Below are 12,500 nucleotides of genomic sequence, written 5' to 3' on the forward strand. Positions count from 1 at the left end.
AATACTTTATATATAGGAGGATACATGACCGATGTTATACTACTTCACATTTAACTAGCGTTCGAACAACTTTTCGTCCATTACAACAGTTCCAGACAACCACCTATAGCCAAATGAAATGGCCAATTCCAAATGGTTAAAACAAGGGGAAAATTTGCCTGGGCGGGGTCCAACGTTCTATTTTGCGCTCATACTTGTTCTCTGCATCCTAAGCCACACGAATACGTTCGCAATGAATAAAATCACCCCCAGCACGAGTCCTTCGCCAGCAACGTAGAGTTGAATATCCTTCTGGTCGTAATTGTCGGAAGTATGTCACCCTTTTGTAGTCGATTTCCGACAGCCGCCTGGAGCGTTTCCGCATTAAAACGAGATTAACGACGGGATACGGGTGTCGGTCGAAGAAGTCCAAGAAATTCCTTTCACATTGTAGGCGGCTGTTACTTGACTGTAGTCGTCCGCAGCGACGAACGATTTTTTGAAGTTGCGATGTGAAAACTCTCGTACTGCAGGATACTGTAACCAGGTTCCATTAATCAGCCTGCAAGTGAAATTATACTTGTCACTAGGGCAAAAGTAAATTCAGACGACATCCAATACAGGTGGGGGAAGAAAGCCATTTAGAACCAGACTTAACCCACATGAATTTGCTGATATTTGTGGAATTCAAAAGAGTCAGCTGTACAAACTTTTTTATCCATGGCATTAACAATGAGTGAACCTATCCAGGTCTATGATGACTGTAAAAATATCCATAATTATAAAAAATAAACAGATATCAATACGAATCCCAAAGAAAATTCGATATTACTGGTAGTAAGTTTACTAGACAAAAGAAGTGGAAAACGGAGGCTATTTATTTTAAGGATTGGCCAGGGCCAAAACATACAAGGAGTCAAAGAGAATATTAATCATGATTCTGTATTTCTCTATGCTAACTTGAAATTAAGTTGTGACAAAATCTGATCCTATGTGCCCCCCTATACAAAAGTTTTATATTCAATTTTCTCGCGAGCATCCTCTGAGGTTAATTTTTAAACTTTATTAATAGGCAGGCGATGCAATGAAAGAACCCACTATGTAAATAATTTCTATATAAACTTTGGGTTTTTTCAAGAAAATGTGGACATTTTCCCATGAATGTGATTTACTTGAATTGTCATAGGCTAATGTTGCAAGTAAATTTTTTCATATCCATGACTTGATACTTCTAAATGTCCGTTTAAATGTCATAAGCTGATTTATTGACTCTAATTGTCTATGAGGTTCAGAAAACATTAATTCATTTTGATGTTATAGAAATTCTATTTGCTTATTTTGTTCATTAATTTTAAAACGGATAAGAATAGGTTATGGCTATGTCATGTCATCGTGACCTATGAACCACATGTGAAGTTCATGAGCTAAGCATTCCTTTCTCCAGTCAACCTGCTTTGCAAGCGCGAGATGACACACACAGATGAAGCCTATGCAAGCAGATTATTGAGTTTAAAAGGAACAATGATGAATCGGCAATGATGACGTCGTCACTTGGCAGGAGATTGCTCTCAGCCAGCTAAAAGTTACGTTACTTGCTGTAACAAATAAAATACGATTATTTAGTAAATGTAAAATTTGGGTATTTTTTTGGTTTTTAAAATTTCACCCACACGAGAAGAATGTCTGAAAAAAACAGTACCAAAATTGAACAATATATTAGTTTCATGTTGGAAATCTGCATGATTGTAAATAATGTAATTACGTAAAATAGATATTCCGCATAGATATACATTTTTTTTCACTTCTAGACTTCCTGACTTTAAAAATCTCTTTTATTTCATTTTATTTTATTTATTTATTATTATTTTTTTCATTGACTAACGGAATATAAATCACCGAGACAGACAATATGTCAGTAGGTTTTGATATCTTTTTGAACTTTTAGCTTATTTGTCATTACTAAAGCGTTAAGTTAGAGTTCAAATCTTTACGTATATATAATTGGATGTTTAATTAACCTATGGTTACGTTTTGCTTATGATTTTATCGTGATTCCTTTTTTGTTATAATTTGTAACCCTTCCGACTTCTTACGGAGTGTATTATATTGACTCCACTTGTATCCATATTTATTTTATTTTTTTATGTTTTATTTATTTATATTATTTTATATATATATATTTGATAAATTAATGGTTGGTCTTGAATTATTGTGGAAAATGTGGGTTCCTAAGTCGCCGGCGTACCGTATAAGGCTACTTGCGGTATCATTTCTACAGATACAAGATATGAATGATAAAGGTATTTAAAACCGCGAGAACCGCTATAATCCAGTTCGGATCCAATATCACTAATGTAACTCGCAAGACATTGACACTTTTTTTTATTCATCCGTTATTCTACCAAACCGATTGACTCTGGGTGATAAAATATATTATTGATTTTCTTAATGGAAAGGAATTCACACAACGAGTTAAGATTATTATTGATTTACACCACCCGAGTCAGATTATTATTATGTGTTGAATTCCATGTTTACTGATTTAGCACTCATAAATATTCCTAGTGCACTCAATTGCGGTGTTTGTTTTTAGTGCTATTAATTCTATATAACGTGTCAAGGGGAACTATTAACACTAAGAAGTGTTTATTTCCTCTGTCAGACTTGTAATTCTGTTAATAATTCTACGTATATTCTTTCAAGGATTGATTTGGCACAGGATAGGCCCTTAAACTGACAGGTGTCTTAGTGTATCCCTTGTTTTCATGACACGTGTTACAATTAGTTTTGTGCTTTTTATATCTGTAAGCATTGTAGGCTAGTAAAACAGTGATTTGGCTTTCTGAGACATAAAAGAGAACCCTGGATGACGGAATGCAACCAGTTTAGGACGATTGGTTTGAAAGAGATTACTATTACCTAGTCGTTAGTCACCTACTGTGTTCTTCGGGTTTTCCTCGTCACGGACCTACATATAATATTACATTTGATTACATTATTCTAATACACATACTTTAAATATACTTTTGCTTTAGGGTTTCTGTTCGAAGTGTTTTATTGTTTTTTGCTTATTGCTGCTGACCCATGTTCCGTTCGAAGTGTTTATTGTTTTGCTTATTGCTGCTGACCCTGTTTCCGTTCGAAGTGTTTATTGTTTTGCTTATTGCTGTTGACTCTTGCTTTGTTCAGTTTGTAACAGTTCGGCGCTCCAACCCAGATATCCAATGCTTGCGATCTCTTCGGTTAAGGAATTTTCTTGTTTAGATACTGTTTTAACAATAGGCACGGATGTTTCTATATTTTTTTAGTTCAATTAATGGTTCCTTGCAGTATGGTGCGGAATTGCGGGATAATGCGTCAGCTATGATAATTGCTTTCCCAGGTAGATATCTTATCTTGGCTCCAAAGACCTGAATGATCATTTGTCACCGAGTTCCTTTTGGACTGTGATTAAAGCCTTTGAAAAACTCGGTAAAGGACTCATGTTCAGTAAGGACTTTATCAGGATAGCCATAGATTATAAACTTAAAATGTACTAGTGAGTTAAAGATACCTAGCCCTTCCTTGCCTATTACTGTATATTTACTTTCAGAGGGCTTTAGTTTACATGAATAAAAAGCTATGGGAAAGAACTGTTTATCATATTACTGAAGTAGTACCCCTCTTACCCCTTGGTCTGAGGCGTCTGTTGCAATAAAAAAAAATTCCTTATTTAAATCGGGGATTTTAAGTTAGGTGAGCTGCATTATTCCGCTTTTAAGGTATCGAACGCCTGTTGATGCTTCTTAGATCTGTTAGAGGAGCTGCTATGATTGAAGAGTAACATATTTACATACGATTGTAATACCCACTACAGCGTAAAAGTGCTGTATCCCCTTTTTACGTTAATAGGTACCGGAAGTTATGAATAGCCGACACCTTACCATGGACTACTTTAAGACCTTGACTAGACACATAAAACCTAGATAAACATGTTCGGTTTTTTAAAAACTCACATTTAGATATTTTACTCTGAGATTATTTGTCTTTGTCTCTGTAGCACTAGCTCTAGTTTATGTGAATGTACTTCTAAGGTATTAGAAAAGATTACAAGATCATCCATATAGGCATGTAGGTTATCCCCTAAAAGTCCCCAAACACTATATTGTAATTGGGGAGCAACGTAATCCGGAGGCATACGTAAAAATTAAAAATTGATAATGTCCCCTGAAGTGTGCTGACAAAACTGGTGTATGAGGTACAATCACTTAGGTAATGGTAGCCTGGTGGTAAAAGCCTTTAAGTAAGTCCAAGCTGGTGAAAAATTTATTCTAACCTAACAGAGATAAGATGTCGTCGGTACATGGCACTGGAAACTATCGGGAGTCGTTTCCTTGTTTAAGCGACAGAAATCTACGCAGATACGCCAAGTCCGATCTTTTATGGCATGACGTTTGAGGGAAAAATTATATGGGCTTATTTGATTTCCTAATGACTTCTATTACTAACATTTTTCAACTTCGTCATTTATCTCTATTTTGAAATTTCATTGGGGTTCTATACGAAGGTATGTATATAGCTTTATGTTTGTCCTTAGACTGTATTTTGTTTTCAATGACATCCGTTTTTCTCCCAGAGATCACTCGCTAGTGGAGAAACTTCCTGGTATTCAGATAAAAGATAAAAAAAATTTCTGCTGAATCACCTCTGCTTGAATGACTTTACGGATATTACTTTAGATAGAGTATAAGAGAGATTCATCTACGACTGGTTGGGCGTGATTAAAAATTATTCAACAATAAAAGAAATGCGATATTTATATGTATAGGTTTTGTGGATTACTAGATTAACTTGTTGCTGCAAGTCAACCGTGTCTAGGGCTTTGTTCGCGGAAATCGTTATATTTCTGAGTGTCGAGAAGGATTAAAATTTCAGATCCCAGCAAAGTTTTTTTACACGCACTAAGACATTCGAGGGTGCATGCTTCTCGAGATTTTGCGTGCAAACTGCGACTGCGGTTGTGGGAGAATTCTGTTGGGTCATTTGAACAATGTTACGATTTATTAGACAAATGATTTGTTCTTCTGTATAAGTTATTATTTGATTAACTCTCTTTTTGTTCAAACGGATTTTAATATGTTTGAAGGTTTATAGAATTTTCCTTTGATAAACACGCCTTATTTTGCAGGAGGTAAGGTAATATTTTGTATACCCCTAGATGGATATCTTACAATTACACTAGATACAGATCAATGTTTTTTATAACTATAGAGGTATCTGTAAGCGCTGGCTTATCCAGACTTCTCATTAGGGAAGTTCGAACAACAGACGGTGAGTCCGTAAATACAGGATATTACGTGTACCTTGAAAGGAATAAAACAAGATATTCTAATTTTTACGGCGCGTACAGCCGGGCTTAATCCAAACCAGTATTTATAATAACTTAATTGTATTAAAAATTACAAAAACCTGCTCTATTACTTGATACGGTCGTATTATTCATACGAAAATTCCTTTTTAATTCAAAAAGGTATGGCATAATTGATCCAACATCGTTTTTCCCGCTCTGCTAGAGTTGCTTATTGTGTGAAATGTGCTTTGCTTTGAACACTCGGCAGATTTAACTGACCCTGACCGTTGACTAGGTGACACAGTAACCGAGCTCGCTTAAACACGATTTGTTTGTTTCTGATATTTAGGGCTACTGTTTACCATCGGGCAACGTATTGTGTGTTTTTGCATTCTGTTGTTGGTTACGTATAAAGCAACGAACGTATGAATGACGAACTATTAGGAGTTGAGCGATTACTATTAAGACAAGTTATTTCTACTGCATTCAATATTAACTGTTTGCACTTGCTGTTGTTTACTTCATTCTTTGCTAAAATTTGAAATAGTGAGGGATCATGGTCAGCGCATTTAGCCTAATGAAAGTTTTTTACAGACATGTTATTCCTTGCAATCCAGCCGTATTTTTAAATTTAAGTTGAGTCATTGAGGTTCGATATTTTATATAACTCAGAAAACTCAAGGCTAAAACTGCGATCGGGACTTTGCAAAGGAGCATTTATTGTCATGACCCGAAATAGTGTTACCTCTAATTTATCTTTTAGATTAATTTTGTACGGGTGTTCCACTTGTTTTTGTGTGTTTTCTAATCACTACGGTGCCTAAAGACCCTATCCATGCATCTGTATAAATACAGACGTCCACTGCGTAAACGCATATTCACTGTCTAATATGATTTGTTACGTAAAAGATTAATAATCACCCAAAATGATAAAATTAACATTTTTTGGCTTGAGTTTCCCCCGTGCGCGTTGTTTGGATGATTCGAGCCCTTGAAGATCCGATGCTGCAGACGCGTTCAGTTTGTTTCTTGAAGTGCCGGAAACGCTCACTAACGATGTTTTCTTGAATGATTCTAATGAGAGACGAAGCTTGCGTTGCCGTAGGAAAAGGACACGTCGGGTTTGTTTCTTGAAGTTATTCACTACTGAAAACGCTCACTAAACGATGATACTAAGTTGCTTGAAGAATCTCTTGCTTTTGTCGTCGTTGAAGAATTCTTGTTGTTTTCTGAAGTTGCTCACTAAACGATGATACTAAGTTGCTTGAAGAATCTGTTGCTTTTGGCGTTGTAGACTTCTGATATGATACTTCATTATTCTGGTTTTTCTTCGGAAGTCATTGTAGAGTTCTTCTGGTACGCTGCCACCAATTTTATGGCTGTTGCCTCTTATAATAAGGCGCCCTATGAGGTAATGTTAGACTTGCGATAATCTTACGCTAAGTCGGTTGGTATTGCCCTTCCATATTCATTGGAGTGTCTTAGGGTTTGTAGATCACTTACGAAGTCAGTATTATCTTCTTTGGTTATGACGACGATGTGTTAAACTCATGATGATTTCTTTCTGATGTGAGGTTCTTAGTAGAAAACACGAAGTATAAAAATACTTATATTCTCTGAATTTACATGGTGAAGATCAGGTAGGATTGTACAGGTCTTCGAATGACGATAGCTTGATCGCTTCTGCCAATGATGATGGCTAATTCTATTCTCTCTACATGATAAAGCTTAGGTAAAGAGGTACAGGTCTGCCAATGATGATGGCTAACTCTATTCTGACTACCATCTTGGTTACAAATCATAAAGGAAGCAGACAGTAGCTCGAACATACGAACATACAATCAGATGACATAGTTACTAATCACGTAGGCCGCTTGAGCTATAGGTCGGGGTAGTTGTCTCAAGCAGGGAGCTTGGACTAATGTTTCAAAACAAATGAATGAACACAAGTGACGGCACGTCATCTTAGCCTACATACTTTATCGTCTCTGGTCTGATCACATTCCTGCAAGCAATCTGGTTGACCTCTTTAGTTTTAGTCTTTTATATATATGGAATAACATTCCATATTTTTATTATGTAAACACTTACATATATATATATATATATATATATATTATATATATATATATATATATATATATATATATATATATATATATATATATATAATCATCTATATATCCTCATATGATTTGAAAGTATTCAAATAAAGAATGGTGTATATATATGTCCTGGTCATTTTTTTTTTTTTTTTTACAAAATACAATAAAAAAAAACTCGAAATAGCCATCATCGCTTATCTCAACCTGAAAAAAAACAGCAAAAACTTCATCACCCTTTACGCGAGTTCGTTTTTCCTCCTCCTCCTCCCTTGCCCTTGTACCGTCATCCCCGAATCTCTTCCCGGATAAACCTCGACATCCGAAGGATCTCTCCTTTCATTCGCTCTCCTTCCAAATCAGTCGATGGAACAACAGACGTTTGGTCCGAAAATGACGCTCCGAGAAGATGATCTTCCATGGGGCCCCCTCGGGACCGTCATCCACTTTAGGAAGTTTTTTCAGCCTTAAATTTACACTGACTCCTCCTGCTGCTTGCTCTGGTTCCTCTCTCTACGACTTGCATACACTAAAAGGAGGCACAGCTTCGGGAGAATAGATTTCTCTCTCTCTCTCTCTCTCTCTCTCTCTGACTTTAACACTTGGAAATACGACGCCAGAAGATTAGATTCACCCATCCCCATCACTGACTTTAATGCAAGAAAAGTTCTAGACCAGGGAGTGAAAATCTCTCTCTCTCTCTCTCTCTCTCTCTCTCTCTCTCTCTCTCTCTCTTTGTGCTCTCTCCCTGCCTTATCGGACCTTCATGAAGCATTGTCTCCAACCCCTTTTCCCTTGCAGTTCGCATGTGCACTTCCCAATGACTTCACTTCCCAGTGACTTCATCCGTGACTTCACTACCCAGTGACTTTATCCGTGAATTCACTCCCCAATGACTTCACTCGTGAACTCACATTCCAGTGACTTCACTTCCCAGTGACTTCATTCGTAACTTCACTTCCCAGTGACTTCATTCGTGACTTCACTACCCAGTGACTTCATCCGTGAATTTACTCCCTAATGACTTCATTCGTGAATTCACATCCCAGTGACTTCACTTCCCAGTGACTTCATTCGTGACTTCACTTCCCAGTGACTTCATTCGTGACTTCACTTCCCAGCGACTTCATTCGTGAATTCACTCCCCAATGACTTCATTTGTGAATTCACATCCCAGTGACTTCACTTCCCAGCAACTTCATTCGTGACTTCACTTCCCAGTGACTTCATTCCCAGTGACTTCACTCCCCAGTGACTTCATTCATGAATTCACATCCCAGTGACTTCACTTCCCTTTGACTTCATTCGTGACTTCACTTCCCAGTGACTTCATTCGTGAATTCACTTCCCAGTGACTTCATTTGTGACTTCACTTCCCAGCGACTTCATTCGTGACTTCACTTCCCAGTGACTTCATTCGTGACTTCACTTCCCAATGACTTCATTCGTGACTTCACTTCCCAGCTTCATGACTTCCTTCCAGTGACTTCACTTCCCAGTGACTTCCCGATGAATTCACTTCTCACCGTCTTTTGTTTGTACTTCAGCTCTCGAGCTTTCGAATGAGACGCTGTTTTCAGAGGCGACATTTTCATCTCATCTGACGCTGAAAGTAATCAAGTGTTTTGAGGTCATGAAGACTCTTTGGTAATGGTCTGTTCACTTATAATCATTCTCTTTGAATTTTGTGATGATGCAATATGAACCGGTGGTTGTCAGTGCTTGAATCTTTTTTTTTTAAAGGAATACTTATTTTAAGCAAGTAACCATATTTACATTTTTATTCTCTAACAAGAATGATGTAGTTTAATCCTGAATAATATCTTCATTGTAGCTTCTGAAGCGGCCCTGAAACATCTTTATGGTAACGATTCCTTTCTTAATATCCATATTCGTATTTCCATGTCAGTAGATATATTTCTTTATCTGTTTGTGCAAGTGGTAGGAACTCCATCGTCGTAGTTTGTGAAAACCCAGAACACCCATTTTCCTCGGCATTGAAGTAGGTACCTGATCGTTTGTTGTGGGTCCACGCTGAGAGAGAGAGAGAGAGAGAGAGAGAGAGAGAGAGAGAGAGAGAGAGAGAGAGAGAGAGAGAGAGAGAGAGAGAGAGAGAGAGAGAGAGAGAGAGAGAGAGAGTAGCAGACGTGGGTGATTAGCACTCTGTCAAACTACATCAACCATATTTCATACTTACGAACGAGAACACCTCAAGAAAACCCAGTCGTTAACCCCGTCACCACCCCACCCCCCAAAAAACAATTCGTCAAATAGTCACCGGATGAAATCTCGTTCCCTGCCTCACGTATACACACACACACACACACACACACAGTCTAACATTGCAATCATTCATACCTTTTTTTCAGGCATGATCTTCCTTGTGAATATGTGTTGGCGTTGTGTGTGAGGAGAATTATGGTGTCATAATGTAGCAATTCATCGCGAGAGAGTAATATTGGATTAGCTGCTGGCTGGATTCACTTCATTTTTCGTCGACGCCTGCCAAAGATTCACACTTTTTTTCTCTCTACTTTGCAGCAGAGATTTTGAGGGTCAGAGCATGGAGCATGTAATTCATTACTCTCCTCTCAGAGAGAGAGAGAGAGAGAGAGAGAGAGAGAGAGAGAGAGAGAGAGAGAGAGAGAGAGAGAGAGAGAGATTACTATAATTTGGGCCTGTGAATCTGAAGTTACAAAATAAGTGCATATATATATATATATATATATATATATATATATATATATATATATATATATATATATATATATATATATATATATATTTATTATGCAGAGAGAGTGAGAGAGAGAAAGTGTAACTTACAGCAATAACATACTTCTTATATTATTTTTTTTTTTTCATCTACGACAATATTTCACACCTTAAGAGACCGCTTACGCCACTATTCCATCATAATCTGTTTACTATTTGAACCATTTAGTTTGTAAACTAGCCCGGATCTGTTGTATCTTTGCAAAATGTCTGAATTTTTCAGTAAATACCGAAGCCTCTAGGGAAGTATTCTAAGAAGTCATGGAATTCCAGGTAATTCACTCATTACCCATTTGCTCTTCCGACCAGAGAAGTTAAGCATAATTGGATTAGGTCAGGTCTTTGATTAATGGCCGCCTGGAAAGCGGAGAAGCGCTGGTATACGCCCATCTGAGCTGGATGAATAGGGGCATTGGCCTGTGATGATGGACCTCTGCCAAATTCCTGGGTATGGACCACATTTGTCAAGAGGCCGGGAGTACTCACTGTCTGTAGGTAACTGTCAACACTGAAGCAAGATGAAATGAGAGAGAGAGAGAGAGAGAGAGAGAGAGAGAGAAGAGAGAGAGAGAGAGAGAGAGCTTTAGTAAATTCGCCCCCTCTTTTTCTTTCCAGACATTGTCATGTTTCGTGCTGCAGAATGCACAGATAGGAGGTCCTCTGCAACGATGTTAATGGTGGCCATAACGCTAGCAGCGGAAGCACGGGATAGGTATATTCAATTGTAGGGAAATATCCCCATATTCGAAATCACCTTTAGCTTGGAAATGGTCCTCTGAACTTGGCGAGAATTTTCCTTGAAGGCGCTTTCTTTCCTTTCATATATCTGGGCGTGGACGATGTAAAGTGGTTCATGAGAGTTTAAAAGCTGAAAGCACTTGCTGGCTTTCAGGTCTCACTGACACACTGTCCTTTGGTGGGAGAAACCTCTTCAGTGACTTGGTCTTGCAGTGATTTTACGCCAGAGTTTTTGTTATTAGGAATGACATCTCCAGTGTAGGGGGGGTGCCCTTAGGATGGTGGAGATCAGAATTTCTTCAGCGTTGGGTAATCGTCAGCGTGAGACTGGAGGTGGAGGGGAATGGAGGAGGAAGGGATACTGACAGAGAGAGGAAAGTAAAGGGGACGAGGAGGAGGAGGAGGAGGAGGAGAGTAGGAGGAGGGGGAGGGGAGGAAGAAGAGGAGGAGGGGTGGTAGAAGTAGGGAGTAGGAGGAGTAGGGGTAGGAGGAGGAGGAGGAGGAGGAGAGGAGTAGGAGGAAAGGGATGGGGAGAGGGGAAGAGGAGGAGGAGGAGGGGGAGAGAAGGGGAGGGGGAGGGGAGGAGGAGGGGAGTAGTGGAGGGGGGAGTAGGAGTGGGAGGAGGATGGATGGTGATGGAAGGATTCACCAGATTGCTTGGTTGTTTCCTGGGATTTCCTTTGCTGGAGGGCGAGCTTTGTCGGTATAATCATCAGTAGCCTGCAGTTTCTTCTTCCTAGGAGGAGTCGGGGTCTCACTAATAATGCCAAAATCTTGTAACACTTACAACCGTCGAAGAATATGCACGCAAACAGCGGTAGAATGGCACGTGTCTTAAAGCCGTGAATAATCAAACGCGATACAGTAGTTGGCGTATCCACTGGCCAAGGACGTAAGTAGCTTCTATCTGATGTCACTTGTCTTTCAAAGTTATGTTTAATATTTAGCTGACGCTCTGCCAACAGGGGCTGTTGCTCACAAGGCAGCCCGTAAGTCATTCGGTGATCTTACCTTACCTTACAGACCTTACATCTTGTTCGGGTTGCCCCAGGTCCCTCAGTGTGAGGCACCTCTAATGTCTACCAGAGAGTTGCTAGTGCATCTTCCGGTATATTTTGCATCTTCCAATCTTGGGTGGTCTGGGATGCAGCTTAGATATTTGTCGAGCTTATTCTTAAACACTACGCTCACTCCTGATATATTCCTCAGATGAGCTGGCAACGCATTGAATAGATGCTGCATTGTCGATGCTGGTGCATAGTGGATTAATGTCCTGTGTGCTTTCCTTATTTTTCCTGGTATAGTTTTGTGCACTATTAATCTACCTCTGCTTGCTCTTTCTGATATTTTTAGCTCCATGATGTTATCGGCAATTCCTTCTATCTGTTTCCATGCATGAATTATCATTTAGCGTTCTCTTCTCCTTTCAAGACTATATAATTAAAAAAAATTGTAGTCTTTCCCAGTAGTCAAGATCCTTAACTTCTTCTGTTCTAGCTGTAAAGGACCTTTGTACACTCTCTATTTGTGAAATATCCTTTTGAATATTGCAATATGATATGGTACCCTATCATATT

This window comes from Macrobrachium nipponense, chromosome 23, assembly GCF_015104395.2.
Source record: "Macrobrachium nipponense isolate FS-2020 chromosome 23, ASM1510439v2, whole genome shotgun sequence".
NCBI classification, from domain to species: domain Eukaryota; kingdom Metazoa; phylum Arthropoda; class Malacostraca; order Decapoda; family Palaemonidae; genus Macrobrachium; species Macrobrachium nipponense.